Here is a 19,793-nt window from a genome sequence, read left to right as displayed (position 1 = left end):
CTATGTTCTGGGATTTGACTAGTTCCTCTAGATTTTTCAGTTTGTTGGTGTATAGTTATCCATAAAAGTCTCATTATCTTTTGAATTTCTATTGTATCAATTTAACACCTCTTTTTTCATTTCTAATTGTATTTATTTGAGTGTCCTGTCTTTTTTGTCAGTCAAGCTAATGGTTTGACAACTTTCTACTTCATTTATACTTTGTATTTTTTTTGGAAGGTGGGTTTCAAGTTGGTTTATTTCTTCTCTGTCTTTATTATTTCTCCTACTAATTTTGAGATTAGCTCATTGTTGTTTTTCTAGTTCCCTGAAGTGAGTCATTAGATTATTGAGTACTTTATTTTCTTTCCTCTTTTATCTTTCTTTTTTTAAAGAAAGCACTTAGAGCTCTAAAATTCTCTTAGAGCCCTGTGCTAAGCTGGCGCCAAGGTGCTCGGTTCTTCCGAGGAAGCTAAGGCCGTGTTGGGGTGAGGCCCTCACTTCATCGGGTGACTAGTACCATGTCCAGCAGCTCCCGCTGCACGCCCGGCCTCATCACGGCCCTTGTTTCCAAGCTCGGCTGCATCTACTAAGCCCTCATTCTGCACGGCGGTGAGTTGACCCGCACGGAGGATAAGATCAATGACCTCATTAAAGCAGCTGGTGTAAATGTGGAACCTCTTTGGCCTCGCTTGTTTGCGAAGGCCCTGGCCAACGTCAACATCAGGAGCCTCGTCTGCAACGTAGGAACAGGCGGTCCTACACCAGCAGCTGGTGCAGCACCTGCGGAGGGTCCAGCCCCCACTGCTGCTGCCACCCCCGCTGAAGAGAAGAAAGTAGAAGCAAAGAAAGAAGAATCTGAAGAATCGGATGATGACATGGGCTTTGGTCTTTTTGACTAAATCTCTTCTGTAACATGTTCAATAAAAAGCTGAACTCTTAGAATAAATAAATTTCTCTTACAGCTACTTTTGGTGTATCCCCTAGGATTTGGTATGTTGTGTTTTCATTTTCATTTGTTTCCAGACATTTAAAATTTTCTATCTAGATTTCTTCTTTAGCCCAGCCGTCAATCAGATTATTTAGTTTCCACATAGTTGTATGTTTTCCAATGTTCTTTTGTTACTGATTTTTAGTTTTATTCCATCGTGGTCAGCAAAAATACTTGATGTAATTTATATAGAAAACATTTTTTTAAGGTCTGTTGTGTGCCTTAACATGTGGTCTGTCACCAATATGGTGATGGAAGGACTGTGCGTTCTGGAGTTGTTGGATGGGATAATCTGTGTCTGTTAAGTCCATTTGGTCGATGTGTGATGTTTCTTTGTTGATTTTCTGTCTAGATGGTTTGTCCAGTGCTAAGAGGGTGACCTTGCAGTTTCCAACTGTTATTGTATTAGATTTTCTCTCTCCCTTTCGCTCTAGTAAAAATCGTTTTGTGTATTTAGGTGCTCCAGTGTTTGGTGCACATGTATTCACAACTGTTATATCTTCTTGCTGGATTGTTCCTTTTATCATTATCATTCTTTTTTTTAAAAAAAAAAAAAAACATATTTTCTTTGCTCACGATGGGGCACATGCATGTGCCAGAGACAGAGAGAAAGAAAGAGACAGAGGGAGAGAGAGAGATGAGCACCGTCCACAGGGCTTGGTCTTTGTCCTCCAGTTCTCCAGCCTTTTGGTCTTGTATAGCATACTTCAGGCTGACCAGGCCGGGGATTTGAACTGCAGTTGCCACATAGGATCCAAGTTCTCTTGAGCAGCACATTACCAACTGCACCATAGAACTGGCCCATACACAATGACCTTCTTTGTCTTGTTTTGCAGTTTGTGAATTAAAGTTTATTTTATCAGTAGCATTACACATCTACTTGCTTTTGCACGGAACATCTTTTTCCATCATTCAGCTCATGTGTGTCTACATAGGTAAAGTGACTTTCTTGTAGGCAGCGCATAGATGGGTTTTGTGTTCTTATTCATTCAGCCAGTCTATATCTTCTCAATGAGAAGTTTAGTCCATTTACATTTAGGGTTATTATAAACAGATTAGAATTTAATTCTGTCATTTTTTAAGGAGTATTCTGGTTTGTGTGTGTGTGTGTGTTCTTTCTTATTTAATTTTTCCTGTCATTGTCTATGACTGTGGCTTGGTAATTTGTTGTGGTAATAGGGTTTAATTCTTCCATATTTTTCAGTTGTGTTTCTAACCTACCTGTGAAGTTTTGTTGTTGTTAGGTTTTGTCACAGAGCATGTACACTCACCAAAAAGAAACAGAGGGTTAGGAGGACGATGAAATCACCCCCACAGGGGAGATGGCCATGCTGCAATCTCTTCTTGGAATTTTGGGCATGCACACACATATACCCAGCATGAGTTCAAGCCTTCAGGTCTGTCTGGGATTTGAACCACAGTCAGCCATGTGGGAGTCTAGCACTTTCACCACCATGCCACCTGCTGGGCCCATATTTTTATGCTCTTTAATGTTGGCAGTTATTGCCTTTTTATTTTCAAATGTAGGATTTCTTTAAAGATTTATAAAAAAAAAATAAAGATTTCTTATAAGGCCAGTTTAGTGACAACTTTTGCTTATTTAAGAAAGACTATATTTTTTCTTTTATTCTGAAGAATAGGTTTCTGGATACAATAGTTTTGGTTGGCAGTTTTGTTGTGTTTTTTTTTGTTGTTGTTGTTGTTTGTTTGTTTGTTTTTAGTATTTTGAATGTATTCTGTTCTCTCCAGGACTGCATGGTTTCTGCTGAAAAAAAAATCAGCAGTTAGTCTGATAAATTTTTCATTATATGTTACCTGTTATTTTTCTTGCTTCTTTCTTTTCTTCTTTTTTTTTTTTTTCTTGTTGTTGTTGGCTATAATGCACAACTCACCAGGGAGAGACACAGAAAGAGAGAGAGAGGGAAAGTGAGAAATCACCCTCTAGGGAGGATGGCCATGCCACAATCCCTTCTCCTCCACTTTCCTCTCAGTATTTTGGACAGACATGCACACACACACATCTGGTATGTTTTTCAAGCCACTGAGTTCAGGACTTGAACTTCTCAGTCAGCCATGTGGGATCTAGCCCCCTTAAACACCATGCCACAGGCTGGCCCCTCTTTCTACTTTCAAAACTCTCTTTGACTTTTGAGATTTTAATGATAGCATTCCTCAGTGATGACTTATTAGGTTATTTTAAAACTCCTTCTAACTAGATGTTCCTATCTCTTCCAATACTTGGGAAGTTTTCAGCTATTATTCTTTTGAATATATTTTCAGGCCCTATCTCTGTCTCTTCTCCTTCTATTATGGAACTCCCATGATGTAAATAACTGCTCTTTATAGTATCCCATAAATCCTGCAGGCTATCTAAATTCTTTTTTATTCATTTTTTCCCTGACTGGATGATCTCCAAAAACTTGTCTTCCAGGCCTGACACACTTTCTTCCATTTGTCCTAGTGTGCTGTGGAAGATCTCTATCTTATTTTTAATTTCATTGAGTGTTTCAGTTTAACAATTTCTGCTTTCTTCTCCTACTTCTCTTCCTCCTCTTACTTCAGTCAAGCAGTTGCTCTGCTGTCAAAGGGCACAGCTCTGCTCCTCAGAGCAGTGCTCCCGCTGCACTGGTGCATCCGAGCTCCGGAGTATACATTGCTGGCAAGCTTGGGAGCTGGGGTCATGACCCTACTGCTCAGTCTAGCTGTGGTGGTTTCTGCAGCCATCCGTACATGCTTAGTGGGATTTGGGTACATTCTTGGGGATTTGAAGACATGCTGGTCATTGGTCCTTTGTGCAGATTTTATTCTAGTAGTTGCTTTATTCTTGAAATGGCACTACTCTGCAACAGCTTGGTCCAGAGGGTTGATGTCAACCAGGGCAAGGGCCTTCCCTGGAGTTATTTCAGCCCTGTGGATCTCAGAAACAGTCCCTCCCATTCTAGCCCAGGGCCATACATGGTGCTAAACTCCCAGGCAGTTAGGAACGCCATCTGTGGTGGAGTTAGAGGCTGTTCCGGATCTCTCACTCACCCTTTCCCAACAAAGCGAATTTTCCACCAGTTCCAGTCTGCTATCTCAGCCAGCTGCGTGCTTCGGTTCCCGTTCTGTGCTGTTTCTCTTGAGTTTTCGTGTAACAGAAAACTTCAGATCTTTTCTTGGTGGTTTCCAGTATTTTTCCTTAGAAAATTCTAGTGAAAATACGTCTGTGAAATTACTACCCTATGTCTTCATTGGGAGGAGACGAGTTCTGGGTACTTCCTGTCAGCCATCTTGACCCAATCTCTCAAATCTGTTTTCATTTAAAATAATTTCTGATAGGGAAGGACAAACTATTGCCATTTTGTTGTTTTCTGGATGTCTTATTGTTGTTTATTTTTCCTTCATTCTCCCTTCCTGCCTTCCATTGTGTTTAGTGGATTTTTTAAATAACATGTCTTGATTACAATCTCATTTTCTTTTATGTATATTCTATAGATATTTTCATAATTATCATGAAGATTACACATTATCTCCTGAAGCTATAATTATGTATTTTACACTGAATAATTTAACTGCAATCGTATAAAAATTTCTAGCCCTTTATAGTTTTTTTTCATGTATTGATGTCACAAATCGTATATTTATGTATTGTTATCTGTTAACATAGATTTATAGTTTTTATGCTTTTAAATTCTGTAAAAATAAAACATGGAAATATAAGCCCAAATGACAATAATACTGTTTTTTATACTTGTCTATATATTTTCTTTTACTGGAAAAATCTTTTCATGGTTTTAAGTTAATGTATGGTATCTTTTCATTTCAACTTAAAGAATTCCCTTTCATATTTATGTTTTGTAGGTCAACTGTAAGCATGCACACTTGTCGGAGAGACAGAGAGAGCTAGACGGAAAGAGAGAAATCACCCCTCAGTGGGGATGGCCATGCCACAATCCCTTCTCCTCCATCCTCCTCTGGAGATTTTGGGCATAAACGCACATGTGCCTGGCATGAATTTGAAGCCAATGGACCTGGAACTCGAACTACAATCAACCGTGTGGGAGTCCAGCAACGTAACCATTATGCCATCTACTGGCCCTCTCAGCTTTTTATTATCTGGGAATGTCTTAATTTCTCTCACTTTTGAAAAAAACCAGGTTTTCTGGATATAGAATTCTTGATTGATGGCTGTTTTCAGCATTTTAAATAGATGTTACCCCACTGCCCTCTAACCTGTAAGCCATCTGTTGAGAAACCTCCTGAGAGGGAACCAGCAGTTGGTGTAATGGCTATGTCACTGGACTCCCATGTAGTCGAACGTGGTTCGCGTCCTGGACCCGGTGGCTTAAAACTCATGCCGGGCGCGTGTGCGTGCGTTCCCAAGATCCCGAGAGGAGAATGGAGGAGAAGGGATTGCGGCATGACCATCCCCTCTGGGGGGTGATTTCTCGCTTTCTGTCTCTATGTCTCTCTCTGTCTGGCAAGCGCATGCGCCCTATAGCGAAAAAACCTCTCCAAAAAAAGAAAAAAAGAAAAGAAACCTCCTGAGAATCTTATTTTGAGTCTCTTATACATGACAAATCCCTTTTCTCTTGCAGCTTTCAAAATTTTTTCCTTGGGAACCAGCAGTTGGTGTAATGGCTATGTCGCTGGACTCCCACGTAGTCGACCACGGTTCGCGTCCCGGACCCGGTGGCTTAAAATTCACGCCGGGCGCGTGTGCGTGCGTGCCCAAGATCCCGAGAGGAGAATGGAGGAGAAGGGATTGCGGCGTGACCATCCCCCCTGGGGGGTGATTTCTCGCTTTCTGTCTCTATGTCTCTCTCTGTCTGTCTGGCGAGCGCACGCGCCCTATAGTGAAAACCTCTCAAAAAAAAAAATTTTTTTTTTCCTTGTTTGACTTTTAACAGTTTGATTATAATAGGCTTTTCTTACCTGGAGTTCATTTATCAATAGCTTCTTGTATTTGAATACCCATGTGTTTTTCTCAAATTTGAAGTTTTTAGTCATTAGTTTTCAAATAACTGTCTTTCCATGTCTCTCTCTGTGACTTCAATAATGTGTATATTGGTTTGCTTGATGATGTTTCATAAATCCCTTAGATTCTGTTCATTTTTCTTTATTATTTTTTCCTTTTTCTTCTCAAACTTTGTAATTTCAAATGACCTATCTTCAAGTTTGTGGATTCCTTCTTCTGTCTAGTTAAAATCTGTTTAAGGGGCTGGCAGGTGGAATGGTGATTAAGGGCACTGGACTCCCACATGGCTGACAAAGGTTCAAGTCCCAGACCCAGTGGCTTGCTTTCTCACTTTCCCCCCCTCTCTTTCTCTCTCTCCCTTGCTCTCTTGCTCTATCCCTCTCTGGTTGAACTAAAACAAATAAATAAAGGAATAAAGTTGAATAAAATATTTTTTAAAAAATAGTCTGTTTAACCTCTGCTAGTAAATATTTCTATTCAGTCATGATATTTTTCAGTCTCAGAACTTGTGGTTTGTTTTTTTATATATATTTTTTCCAACCCTTTTTTTAGTATTCTTATTATGGTCTTTATTATTTTCCTGATTTCCCTTCCTTTAACACTTTAAACATATTTAAGATAGTTGTTTAAAACTAGGTCCAGCAGATATCATGGCGGTTAAGGAGTTGGATTGCCATAGGACCAACCACGGTTCAAGTCCCTGAACTGGTGGCTTGAATCTCATGCTGGGATTGCCACATGACCAATTACGGTTTGAATCCCTGAATGGTGGCTTGAATCTCATGCTGGGCACGTTTGTGTGCGTGCCCAGAATCCTGAGTGAAGAAAAGAGAAGGGATCGAGGCATGGCCATCCCCAGGGACTGATTTATCACTTCGTCTCTCTCTTTCTCCAGGAAGCACATGCACCCTGTGGCAAAAACCTGAAAAATAAAAAAGCATCTTTGTCTAGAAAATTTGCAGCCTGTGTTTCTTCAGAGTCAGTTCCTGGACATTTACTTGTTTTCCTTTAATGGGTCATGCCGTTCTGTCTTATCACACACATTGCAATAATTTTTTGAAAATCTGGCATTAGAAGAAAGAGCCACTTCTCCAAATTTCTGCAAACTGACCCCCTACAGAGAAAGCCCTTAACTAATGAACCAGGCATAAAGACTTAGGTGTTCTCAAGAATTTTCCAAGTGTGTGTGTTTTTGGGGCCTGTATGTTCCCCCACCCCCATTCTCTTGTCTCTATGGCTACTTTTCTTTTTTCATTTAAAAAATATTTTTGTTGTTATTTTAATTTATTTTATATATTCAATCATTGTACATCATTACATCTTTTTTTTTTTTTTCGAGAGGTTTTCGCTATAGGGCACGTGCGCTCGCCAGACAGACAGAGAGAGACATAGAGACAGAAAGCGAGAAATCACCCCCCAGAGGGGCTAGTCACACCACAATCCCTTCTCCTCCATTCTCCTCTCGGGATCTTGGGCACACACGCACATGCACCCGGCGTGAGTTTTAAGTCACCGGGTCCGGGATGCGAACTGTGGTCGACTACGTAGGAGTCCAGCAACATAGCCATTACGCTAACTGCTGGTTCCCCATCATTACATCTTATAAAATGAATCTACCCAACATGAATACACTTCACACCAGCCCAGTTGAAGATATCACACAATTGTCATCAACAAACAATCCTCCATGTCTGTGTGCCTTAAATGTCTTGCCTCTCAATTTTTCTCCTTGATTTCTTCCATCTCAGTCTCTCCCATCACCCCCCCTCTTTCCACACTGACTCTAGTATCTGTAACTATTTTCCATGCTTCTATATCCTCTAACCTTTCAGTTTTTTTCCATAGAATATGGACATTCAGAATATGTTAAGTGGAGACATACAATGTCTCTCTTTCATAGTCTGGCTTGCTTCACTCAGCAGTAAGTCTTCCATATTCATCCACCACTTTCTATCAAGTGCCAGAGTCTTGTTTTTGTTGTTGTTGTTTTTATTTTTCTTTTTAATGAGGTAGGGCAGTAGGTGGTTTTTATTTTAATTTTTTAAGAATTATTTTATTTAACTTTATTGATTTACTTATTTTAATTTGATCAGATAGGGGCAGAGAAAGAGAGGGAGAAAGTGAGAAAGCAAGTCGCCAGGTCCAGGACTTGAACCATGATTGGCCATGGGGGAGTACAACACCCTTAACCACCATGCTACATGCCGGCCTCTATATTGTTATTTTTTATGACTGAGTAGTATTCCACAGAGTATATGTGCCACACTTTTTCAATCCATTCATCTGTTCATGGACATTTGAATTGGTCCCATGTCTTAGCAATTGTGAATAATACTGCAATAAACATAGATGTGCAAGCACTTTTCCAACTGAGCATTTTCATATTTTTGGGGTAGATACCCAGGAGTGGAATTGCTTAATCATGTGGTAGTAACCTGCCTTATTGTTTTCTACAGTGGCTGTACTAATTTACATCCCCACCAACAGTGTAGGAGAGTTCCCTTTTCACCACAGCCTAGCCAGCACTTACCATTTTTTGTTTGTTTGTTTTTTTGATTCTTAGTCATTCTGACTGGGGTTAGGTGGTATCACATTGTGGTTTTGATTTGCATTTTCCTAAGAATTAATGACATTGAACTTTTTTTTCCTGTACTGCTTTCTTTTTTCTTTCTTTCTTTTCCTGTTTCTTTCTTTCTCTCTTTCCTTCTTTTCTTTTTTTCTTTCTCTTTCTTTTTTCTTTCTTCTTTTTCTTTCTTTTCCTTTCTTTTTTTCTTCTTTCTTTCTTCCTTCCTTTCTTTCCTTCTTTCTCTTTCTCTCTCTCTCTCTTTTTATTTTTGTTCACCAGAGACTGAGTGAGACAGACAGGGAAGTGATAAATCACCCCCCATGGGGGATGGCCAGGTTGCATCCCTATTCTTTCATTCCCCTCTTGGGATTTTGGGCAAACACACACATGCACTTGGAGTGATTTTCAAGTCTCCAGGTCAAGGATTCGAACCATGTTCTGCCACAAAGGAGTCCAGTGCCTTAACTGCCATGCCACCTGCTGGCCCATATTTTTTGGTTTTACTTTTTGTATACCAGATCTCTTTTGTAAATGAGAAAGAGAAGATTTTGTTTGTTTGACAGGGTCTTCCCACATTGTGCTCCTTCCTGCGCCAGCCTCCTAGTGAGCTGAAACCACAGGCGGGCAGCACCACACCGGGCTGTTTGAGCTGGGGCGGGAGCTGAGCAGGACTCTGCACGGCCTCAGACTTTGTGTAGCAGCAGTCTCTGCTTGTGCTGCCACGACTGGGCCAGGGCAATTTTGTAGTGAAGCATTTACTTACATGCCTTTCCTCTCGAAAAATGAGTGGCTCTGTTATGTTGACTTTTAAAAATTCTTTTTAAGAAGTTAATTTCATTTTTTATTATTAATAATTTGTTATAGGGCCTGTGAGCTCATGAGAGAGAGAGAGAAAGTGAGAAATCAAGCCACCAGGTCCAAGACTCAAACTGTGGTTGACCATGTGTAAGTCTAGAGCCTTAACCACCACATCGAAAATTCTGACCCCGTCAAAAATTCTTCATTTATTCTGGATCTAAACCCTGTATCAGATATGACTTGCAAATGTTTTTTTCCACGTTGTGACTTGTTTTCATTCTGTAATCAGTACATTTGGAAGAGTAGAGCTTTAATTTTGATAAAGGTCTATTTATCCATTTGTTCTTTTATAGATTGCACTTTGGTGTCATGTGTAAGAAATCCTTGTCTAACCCAAAGTCACAAAAGTTCTGTCCTGAGTTTTCTTCTAGAAGCTTTATAGCTTAAGATTTTACGTTTAGATCTATGAACTATTTCAAGTAAACTTTGTATATAAAATATGGGTCAAAGGTCAGTTTGCATTAGTCTGCTTCTGTGATGTTAAAAAATATCTGAGACATGGGACCAGCAGTTAGCGCAATGGCTATGTCACTGGACTCCCATGTAGTCGACCGTGGTTCGTGTCCCGGACCCGGTGGCTTAAACTCACGCCAGGCGCGTGTGCGTGTGTGCCCAAGATCCTGAGAGGAGAATGGAGGAGAAGGAATTGCGGCGTGACCATCCCCCCTGGGGGGTGATTTCTCGCTTTCTGTCTCTATGTCTCTCTCTGTCTGTCTGGCGAGTGCACGCGCCCTATAGCAAAAACCTCTTAAAAAAAATAGAGGTTTATGTTGACTCATGATACTGGTGGCCAGAGAGCCCAATGACATAGGCCTACAGCATGACCAGCAGAAGCACAGAGGATGGTGGGCAAGCAGAGAGTGAGCTGTGAGCAGCTTTCTCTCTTATGAAAAGTGGTTAGTTCTCAGGGACTGGCAGATGGTGTGGTGGTTAAGGTGGCTGGACTCCCACATGGCTAACTTCAGTTCAAGTCCTGGACCTGGCAGCTTGCTTTCTCACTTTCCTTCTCTCTCTCTCTCTTTCTTGTCAACTTCAAAAAAATAAAATAAAATAATGACAATGAACAAAATTAAATAATTCTTTTTTTTAAAAAAAAGTGATTAATTCTCATGAGAGCTACAGCACATTGGGTCTTGGGAGACATCATTAATCTATTTATAAGAGTATTGCTTCCATGATGCGATAGAAACGTCATGATTCTATCATCACCCACTGGGTATCACCAAGTCCCAGTACCAAATTCTAAAACATGAGACTTTGGAGGACAAACCATTTTGCAAACTCTAACAGTTTTTTACTTATGCACACCCAATTTTTCCAGAACCATGTGTCAAAAAAGCAGCTTCTCCACTGAATTGCTTTTGCATCTTTATAAAAAAAATTAGCTGACTATGTATATATATATGTATATATATATATGTGTGTATACACACACATATATATATACATACATACACACACACACATATATATATATATACACACACACACATAGAGAGAGAGTCTTGATTACTATGGCTTCATGTAGCTTGAAATCAGGTAGTGTTAGTCTTCTAACTCTTTTCTTTTTTATGTATTTATGATAGAGCATGTGTGTACATAGAGAGAGAGAGACAGAGAGAGAACAGGAACATCTCCACAGAGTGTGGTCGTGCTATGATCCCCCCTCTTCTCCAGCATCTCTGTCTATCAGATCATGTGCACTTGCATATATACCCAGTGTGTTTTGGACTGACCAGACTGGGGATTCGAGTTATGGTCACCATGTGGAACCTGGCTTCTCTTGAGCAGTGTCTTGCACTGTGTCACAGAGCTGGCTCTGTTGTTCCTTTTGAAAGTTGTTTTGGCCACTCTAAAAATGCTTTGCATTTTAATATAAATGATAGGGTCAGTTTTTCAATTTTGAAAAAAAAAAATCTTGCCAGGCTTTTGACAGAAATTATACTGAATCTATAGATCTATCTGGGGAGAAGTTAACACCCTGTCAATATGGACTTCTTTGAGATATGAATACGTTATGTCTCTCTAGTACTTTTGGCTTTTCTTTCATCTCCCCCAGCAATGTTTTACTGTGTCAAGTGCATGGTCTTTCATTTTTGTCATATTTATTCCTAAGTATTGTGTATACTATTTTTATACCATTCTGACTGTTTGGTGATAATTTACACAAATACCACTGGTTTTTGTATATTTTCCATATTGATCTTATAATCTGCAACTTTGCTAACGTCACTGATTAGTTCAAGTAGCTTTTTGTAGGTTCCACTGGGTCTCTTAGTCAGTTGTGTCTCTGTGAACAAAGATTGTTTTATTTCTGTCTTTAGTCCAGATGCCATTAATTTATTTTCCTACCTTACTTTCAGGGTTAGGAACTTCTCGTACAATGCCGAATAGAGAGCAAGAGCAGATAGTCTTGCTTCCGGTCCTGATATCTGGGGAAAGTAACCTCTTTTACCAGCAAGTGTGATGTTAGTGGTAAGTTTTTTCTACATGTCCTTTAGCAGGTTGAGGAAGTTTCCGCCTACTCTTAGTTTGCTCGTGAATTTTTTTTTTTAATCAGAAGTGGATGTTAGATTCTGTCACGTGCTTTCTCTCCCTTGGCCGCCGTATCACTTGTCTGGTCAGGCTGTTATTACAACACACCGGAGGCTGAGACTCTCATAAACGTTAGCAATTGATTTCTCACACTTCTTTTTTTTCTTTCTTAAAGAATTATTTATATTATTTATTTTTTTTTTTGGAGAGATTTTTCACTGTAGGGCGCGTGCGCTTGCCAGACAGACAGAGAGAGACATAGAGACAGAAAGCGAGAAATCACCCCCCAGGGGGGGATGGTCATGCCGCAATCCCTTCTCCTCCATTCTCCTCTCGGGATCTTGGGCACGCACGCACACGCGCCCGGCGTGAGTTTTAAGCCACCGGGTCCAACGGCGGTTGACTACGTGGGAGTCCAGCGACATAGCCATTACGCTAACTGCTGGTTCCCTATTATTATTATTTTAATTCATCAGAGAGAGAGTGAGAGAGAGGGAAAGTGAGAAAGCAAGGCACCAGGTCTGGGACTCAGACCACAGCTGGGCATGTAGGAGTGTCCAGTGCCTTAACCACCCTGCCACCTGCTAGTCCCATATTTCTCACAGTCCTCAGATCAAGGCAGGTTCTGGCGGACTAGGTATCTGATGAAGGCTCACTCTCTTGGGCTCATAGATGGGCTGAGTCCTCACACAGTGGAAGAGAGAAGCTGGCTCTCTAGGCCCTTTTATTACCAGGGCCCTTTTATTTATTTATTTATTTATTTATTTATTTATTTATTTATTTAGGAGAGGTTTTTGCTATAGGGTGCGTACGCTCGCCAGAAAGAGAGAGACAGAGAAATAAAAAGCGAGAAATCACCCCCTATGGGGGATGGCCACGCTGCAACCCCTTCTCCTCCATCCTCCTCTCAGGATCTTGGGCACGCATGCACACGCGCCCGGTGTGAGTTTAAGCCACTGGGTCTGAGACTCGAACTGTGGTCGACTATATGGGAGTCCAGCGACATAGCCATTACGCTAACTGCTGGTCCCATGGGCCCTCTTTTATAAGAGCACTTATCTCATTCATAAGGGTACCTCCTTCATGATCCAATCACCCCATAGGCTCTACCTCCTAAAACCATCATATTGGTAATCAGGTTTCAATATACTAATTTGGGGTGACACAAACATGCAGACCATGGCATCACTGTACCCCAAAATGGCCATTACCACACTCTACAGCATGTGGTGGGCCCTACGGGTTTTGCCAATCCACCCCCACCCCCGCCCTGCCTCTTTGTCCAACGCACACACCTTTGGCCAACCAGCTTTCTTGGAGCTCGGGCCCTGTAAGAAGACTGATTTTGTTCGTCTTCTCATAGGCTTACCTCTGAGGTTCAGCGGGACTAGGAGCTTCTCTAACGTAGTTTATGATATAACTTGCTCTCTGCTTCAGACAGGTTTGACGACACTCCAGAACCACACTTGGTGTACAGCTACTCTTGCTGAATCTGAGAAAAAGCCTCTTGATGTAAATGATTGGCATGCGTAATTCCACCTTTCAATAATAATGTGATTGGAAACTGTTTTGCTTCATAGCAATCGAAACTGTCACTGCAGAGACAGAGAGATCAGTGTGAAGGATGAGGAGAAGGGAATGCAGACCTGCTGTTCTAGTGTCCTCTGCTCTTGCCTGTTTGAAGGCATTGGCGGCCACGGACACTCAGTTTACTCATAACAGAAAGGGCATAGGGACCAGCAGTCAGTGTAATGGCGATGTCGCTGGACTCCCACGTAGTCGACTGCGGTTCAAGTCCCGGACCTGGTGGCTCAAACTCACGCCGGGTGAGTGTGCATGCGTGCCCGAGATCCCAAGATGAGAAGGGAGGAGAAGGGATTGCGGCGTGGCCATCCCCTCTGGGGGGTGATTTCTCGCTTTCTGTCTCTGTCTCTCTCTGTCTGGCTGGCTAGCGCATGCACCCTATAGCAAAAACCTCTTCAAAAAAAAAAAAAGGCATAGAGATACCATAACAGGAAGAATGACATTAATAACTATTTTATATACTAAATAAAGTACTTCCATATAGTTGCTGAACACATGTATATATTGGTTTAGTGGATACATTTCTGTTTATTTGATCCCAGTTTAATAAATTACTTTTTAAAAAAATTTTGAGAGTTTTGCTATAGGGCATGTGTACTCACCAGAGAGACGGAGAAAGAGAAAGTGAGAAATCACTCCCTAGGGAGGGCGGCTGTGCTGCAATCGCTTCTCCTCCACTCTGCTCTTGGGATTTTGGGCTCACACGCACACACGCCCGGCGTGAGTTTCTAGCCTCTGGGTCCGGGATTCAAACCTCAGTCAGCCGTGTGGGAGTCCAGCACCTTAACCACTACGCCACCTGCTGGCCCCTAGATTACTGTCTTGTATCCGGTAGAAGGGCACACCATTGGGAATTATGCTAAACGTGCATAGACACTGATGTTAGCATTGAAGGCCTTCGGCACATACAGAGTCGATGTTAAGTCCACCGTCACGCCAGCACATACCAGGCTGCTTCTCCTGCGTGTGTTTACTGCTGGGCTCGTAGATGTGCTCAGAGACTGGGTGATGACACGAGGTGTAAGAGGTAATACGAGGCAAAAATAATGGAACCAGTGGAAGCATCTGACTTTACAGCTCTTACAAAGAAAAGGAAAAAAGAGGCCAGAGGAACACTGCAAGCTTGCTCGTGGTCTGGTCTGCCTCCCTTTCTCTCTTTGTCTCCCTCCTCTGCCTCTCTCTCTACGTTTCTCTCTGGACTTTCTAAATCATCTTTTTAAGATAAATTCTAGGTACTATTTGTTCCTGTAAATATTTACACACTCAGTAAGTTGAGAGAAAAAAAGAGAATGAGGGCCAGCAGGTGGTGTAGTGGTTAAGGCGCTGGACTCCCACACGGCTGACTGCGGTTCAAGTCCCAGACCTGCTGGCTTGAAACCCACACTGGGAATGTGTATGTGCATATCCAAAATCCCAGGAGGAGAACTGAGAAGAAAGGATTGCAGCGTGGCCATCCCTCTTGGGGGGTGATTTCTCCTTTCTGGTGAGCACATACATCCTGTGGAAAAACCTAAACATAAAAAGAGCGAAGAATTGACAGTAAAGGAAAAGACAGTAGGCTAAATGTGGGCTTATGAATGTGATTTTTATTGGTCCAAAGAAAGTCTGTGAGCTAAATTACTTCTGAAAATGGTTTACACAACTATGTCCTATTTAGTACTCTTCGGTATTTTCTTTGTGCAAATTTTACACGTCAGTTAGTTACCTAAATAAGCTTGCCAGAAACCAAGACCAGACTGTGCATCTCACTGGCCGACAGTGAACCTAAATCAGGGACTGGTTTCTCCTCACGGTGACTGCAGCAGCCTGCCCCGCTGTCTCCCCTGACCTGGACCGGGAGCTCCCGCAGGCGCTGAGCACACAGGCCTCAGACTCGCGGCCTGACCATCGCCTTCCGGGCACTGCCTTTCGCTCACAGTATGAAGTGAAGTGAACCCAAGCGGCAGTCGATCATAGTCTTGCCGGAGATTCAGAATTTTTCCCAAGAAAATAAATGGACACTTTAGCAACTAAATCCTTCTCATCTGGGTAGATGATAGAAGTCATAGAAATGAAACCAGGGGGCCAGCCGTTAGCGTAATGGCTATGTCGCTGGACTCCCATGTAGTCGACTGCGGTTCGAGTCCCGGACCCAGTGGGTTAAACTCACGCCGGGTGCGTGTGCGTGCGTGCCCAGGATCCCGAGAGAATGGAAGAGAAGGGATTGCGGCGTGGCCATCCCCACTGCAGGGGTGGGGGGGGCGGGTGGTGATTTCTCGCTTTCTGTCTCTCTGTCTCTCTCTGTCTTTCTGGCGAGTGCACGTGCCCTAAAGCAAACGAAAAAAGAAAAAAAGAAATGAAACCAGTGTCTTAATGAGTTTAACCCTGCTCGATCTGCTCACCCATGTGAGAGGGCCTTAAAAGTATTTGTGGAAAATGCCTATTATGAAAAAACTATGCACACATTTTCATTGCTTTACACCATTCGCTCCATTTTCCCCACGAACGTTTTGAAGTCTCCTACGAGAACGTGCTGGAGAACTGGGTGTAAGCTGCCACCTACGACGCACGTTACTGGGTCGACATTCGCTAAAATTTACAATAATGTCAAAGCGAGATTTTATAGTAATGTTGTTTGTTCTGGCCACGTTTTCATTTAAACGGTCGGAGAAAACGCAGCCCTGGTCCCAGGCATCTGCCTGCCTCCACTAGTTACCACGTTCACCCAGAAACGTCTGTGCTGTCCGACTGTTAGATAAGTTATTTGGGAAAGAAAAAATATTTATCTACGAATCTGTGGGTGAAGTGTTTCCAAGAAGAAATTATAAACGAGCTCTATTTTAGTTCTCTTCGCCTATGAATGACAGGTTTAACATTCTTAGAAACCTTAAGAATATAATGACTACGTCTTTAAAACCCTCTAGGGATTATCGTACATTAACGTAGCAGGGTCAGCAAATTAGCCATAAATTAATCTTTCGAACTAGATTTCCACCCCCCCTTCCATTTGGAAGTTAAACTTCTGAATCTCCACTTCAGCAACTTTGTATCTGAAGAGCCTACATCTGTAAAAACATGTCTAATGAAAACACCAGCCACCCCCAGAGACGCAAGTACAGTGAGATCTCAGTACAACGCAGCCTTTCCGGTTTCGGTCCTGACAACAGCGGATTCCAATGGGATGCCAAGCGGAGGTTCCATAACAAGACACAGCCCGGTTTCTTGGTGCCAGTGGAGAAGTGAGGTACTTAAACAGGCTCTGCCTGTGTTTCCCGCTTACACCCAGCTGGGTGAGTTACATTGCTGTCCGGGTCAGGGAGAGGGCCCAGTGACTGGGGCGTGCACGGGTGTGCTCTGGAGCAGGTGCAGGTAAGGGGAACGCTGAGATCTAGGCCCCACGGATGCGACGATTGGCAAGACACAGGATCAAAGACGAGTTTAGTCTCCATTTCATTTTCAGGGCAGGCTGAGTTGGGGGTGGATCGCGGCCTCAGGTCTCTGTTGGGGGTGTTGCTCACATACTGCTTTCTCTCTCTCTCTCTCTCTCTCACTCTGGTAGAGGGCATGTACCCTTTGGCAATTTTTAAAAGGAAAGAAAACAAAACGATATTAAACCTAACATATGGAACTAGTTGTAAAATATTCTCTAATTAATACCCATGGTCTGGACTACCTGCAAAATTTAAAAACCAGTGTTTTTATTTAGAGCTCTTTTCATTTTTGTTTTTCTTTTGTAAGGATAACAAGAACTTAATCCAACGTGAAGGTGTGGGAATCCCGAGTTCCAAGGACCTTCCCATTTACCTTTAGAGCTCAGTTTTAAAAGCAGCCACTGGGCCAGCTCTGTGACGATGCGGTAACGCACTGCTCCCGAGGAGCTGAATCCGGGGCCCAGGCAGCCTGGACCAGGAGGCTCAGGAACGCCCAAGGTCCCCAGGGCTGGAGGGCTGGAGGGCTGGAGGGAGGGAGTCGCAGCATGGCAGACCTGTGCAGGGGCTCGCTTTTCTGTCCCTCTCTTCTCTGTCTCCTGTGCACACCATATGATGAGTAAAGAAGAAAGGCAGCCACTGTTACACATTTCAGACTTTGTTAACTCAAGTGCTACAAAAGTGTAGCGAGGCTTCTGTAATCCGTTCCTACAGCCAAGAGATGACAAGACGGCGCCTTCAGGAGTGGCTGACAGGCACGGAGACGCCGGTTTGGAAAACTTTGAACATAAGAACACTGGGTAGGCAGCTTTGGGGCAGGGGGAAGCACACTTATAAGTACAATATATAAAAATAAAAATATCCTATTTTAACCATTTTTACCTGTGCGAGTTAGTGGCCTTATGTGTATTCATGATGTGGTATAGTCGTTCCCACTACTCAGAATCCGGCCCAAACAGAACCTCTGCACCTTCAATCAGCGAAGTCCCCAGATCCCCCTCTTTGCCCTGGTAAGCTCTGTCTCTATGAATTTAATGCAAACATTTTATTAATATTTTTATTAACATAAGAATTGTTACAGTGTGGTTTTTTTTCAGTATATTAATACATCTTGTAATGATTACATGAGAATTACTCTTTTGATATTTATAACATTTTATACTTAGGTTGTTATTAACCCATTCTCCCCGTTGTATTTTTTTGGAGAGGTTTTTGCTATAGGGTGCGTGCACTTACCAGAAAGACAGAGAGACAGAGACAGAAAGCGAGAAATCACCCCCCAGAGGGGATGGTCACACCACAATCCCTTCTCCTCCATTCTCCTCTCGGGATCGTGGGCACGCACACACACGTGCCCGGCGTGAGTTTAAGCCACTGGGTCTGGGACTCGAACCGCCGTCGACTACATGGGGAGTTCAGTGACATAGCCATTACGCCAACTGCTGGTCCCTCCCCGCTGTATTTTAAACACCAGATACTGTCCCTTCTGCCTTTAATTTTGCTTCCCTTTCTCGACATTTCTCTTTGCCTCATTCCTCCATCCTTCCCAGTATCCAGGAGTCATTGTAAATCTACTTCCTAAAGTCAAGCTGTCCAATATACGGAGAACATACAGCACTTCCTCCTGTACCTGGCTTACTTTAACATAATGTCCTCCACGTTTGCCCCCGAAACTTCACACGACCGTATTCGGCCTCCTAATGGCTGCAGCGTCTTCCGTTACATGCGCACATGCCGTGGTTCAGCTGTGCGTCCGTTGGGCACGGGGCGGCTGTGTCGGCGGTTGCAGGTGGGGCTGGGGCTGCAGTGCACTCTGGGTGTGGAATCCTTAGGAGGTACTGAGTGCCCTCCCTGACATCTATGCCTCCTAGTGGGATTTCCTAGTGGGTCACGTGGCAGCTTTGCTTTTAGTCTCTTGAGGACGCTCCGTACTGTTTTCCAGAATGGCTGTACTCATTTGTATTCCAACACTGTAGGAGTCCCTGCTCTCTGCGTCCTCCGCTGCATTTGTTCTCTGTTGCTTTTTGTTTTTCACAGAAGCTGTCCGCATGGGGGGAAGAGATCTCATGGTTTTGATCTACATTCCCCTGATGATTAGTAACGCTGAGCCTGCTTCACCATCTCTGTCTTCTTTGGAGAACTGTGTATCCCGGTCGTTTGCTCGTTTTTAAAGAGGGGGTTATTTGTTCTTGCTGCTGAATTGAGGTCCTAGTCTAGTCTGAGTATCAATCCCCTGTCAGATGTTTCATATGCAGATATTCACGCCCATTCTGGGGACTGTCTCTTGACTGTCGATCATTAAAGCAACTTTTTTTTTTCTTTTTTATTAAACAAAAACAACCCCCCAAACCAAATCCCTGTACTTCAGTAGGGTCTGGACAGTTAGGCCACAAGTTCATAAAGCTGTCAGTATAGCCAAGGGAGCCTATTTTTCCAGTACCTGTCGTCAACATTTTTAATGTCTTTTTTGACAGAGACACACAATCTTTTCTTCAGTTTTTTCTCTATGAATTTAGCAAATGTTATGTCTACACAGGACAGGCACTGTGGCAGGAAATTAGCCATGCTCTCTGCCCTTGCAGACCTATGGTCTGGTTAGCTGAGGATGCTTCAGTGGTCCCCGACCTCGGTAAAACACAGACGGGTGCAATTCGATAAAGACGCAATGGCGTGGCACACACCCTGTAGCAATCATCCGCTTCCAGCATTGCGACTGCTCGGAGAAGCTACGATAAAATGTTATCTTTTTTTTTTGAAGGTTTTTGCTATAGGGTGCATGCACTTGCCGGAGAGAGAGGGGGGAAGTGAGATATCACCCCCCGGGGGGATGGCCACCCACAATCCCTTCTGCTCCCTTCTCCTCTCAGGATTTTGGGAATGCAGGCACATGCCCGATGTGATTTTAGGTCACCTGGT

The 19,793-nt window shown here is 42.9% G+C and overlaps 1 long non-coding RNA gene and 1 pseudogene across 3 annotated transcripts; one reads left to right on the top strand and one right to left on the bottom strand.

Moving 5' to 3' along the window:
* The first annotated feature begins 500 nt into the window (after window positions 1–500).
* LOC102489089 (60S acidic ribosomal protein P1 pseudogene) lies at window positions 501–881 on the top strand (annotated as a pseudogene).
* A 1,755-nt stretch (window positions 882–2,636) lies between these two features.
* LOC102481558 (uncharacterized) lies at window positions 2,637–19,250 on the bottom strand. Of its 3 annotated transcripts, XR_337229.2 has the most exons (4): window positions 18,517–19,250; window positions 17,760–17,900; window positions 13,256–13,378; window positions 2,637–2,735 (listed from the first exon to the last, which is right to left on the bottom strand). It is a non-coding gene; the product is annotated as an uncharacterized LOC102481558 (long non-coding RNA). The 3 variants fall into 3 exon arrangements; XR_337228.3 differs by lacking the exons at window positions 2,637–2,735; window positions 13,256–13,378 and adding an exon at window positions 17,282–17,476 and having other exon boundaries at window positions 18,508–19,250; XR_337227.2 differs by lacking the exons at window positions 2,637–2,735; window positions 13,256–13,378 and adding an exon at window positions 17,282–17,476.
* Window positions 19,251–19,793: the final 543 nt, after the last annotated feature.

Source organism: Tupaia chinensis, unplaced genomic scaffold, assembly GCF_000334495.1.
Source record: "Tupaia chinensis unplaced genomic scaffold, TupChi_1.0 Scaffold144806_1, whole genome shotgun sequence".
Taxonomy (NCBI): Eukaryota; Metazoa; Chordata; class Mammalia; order Scandentia; family Tupaiidae; genus Tupaia; species Tupaia belangeri.
This window is presented reverse-complemented; position numbering and strand designations above follow the sequence as displayed.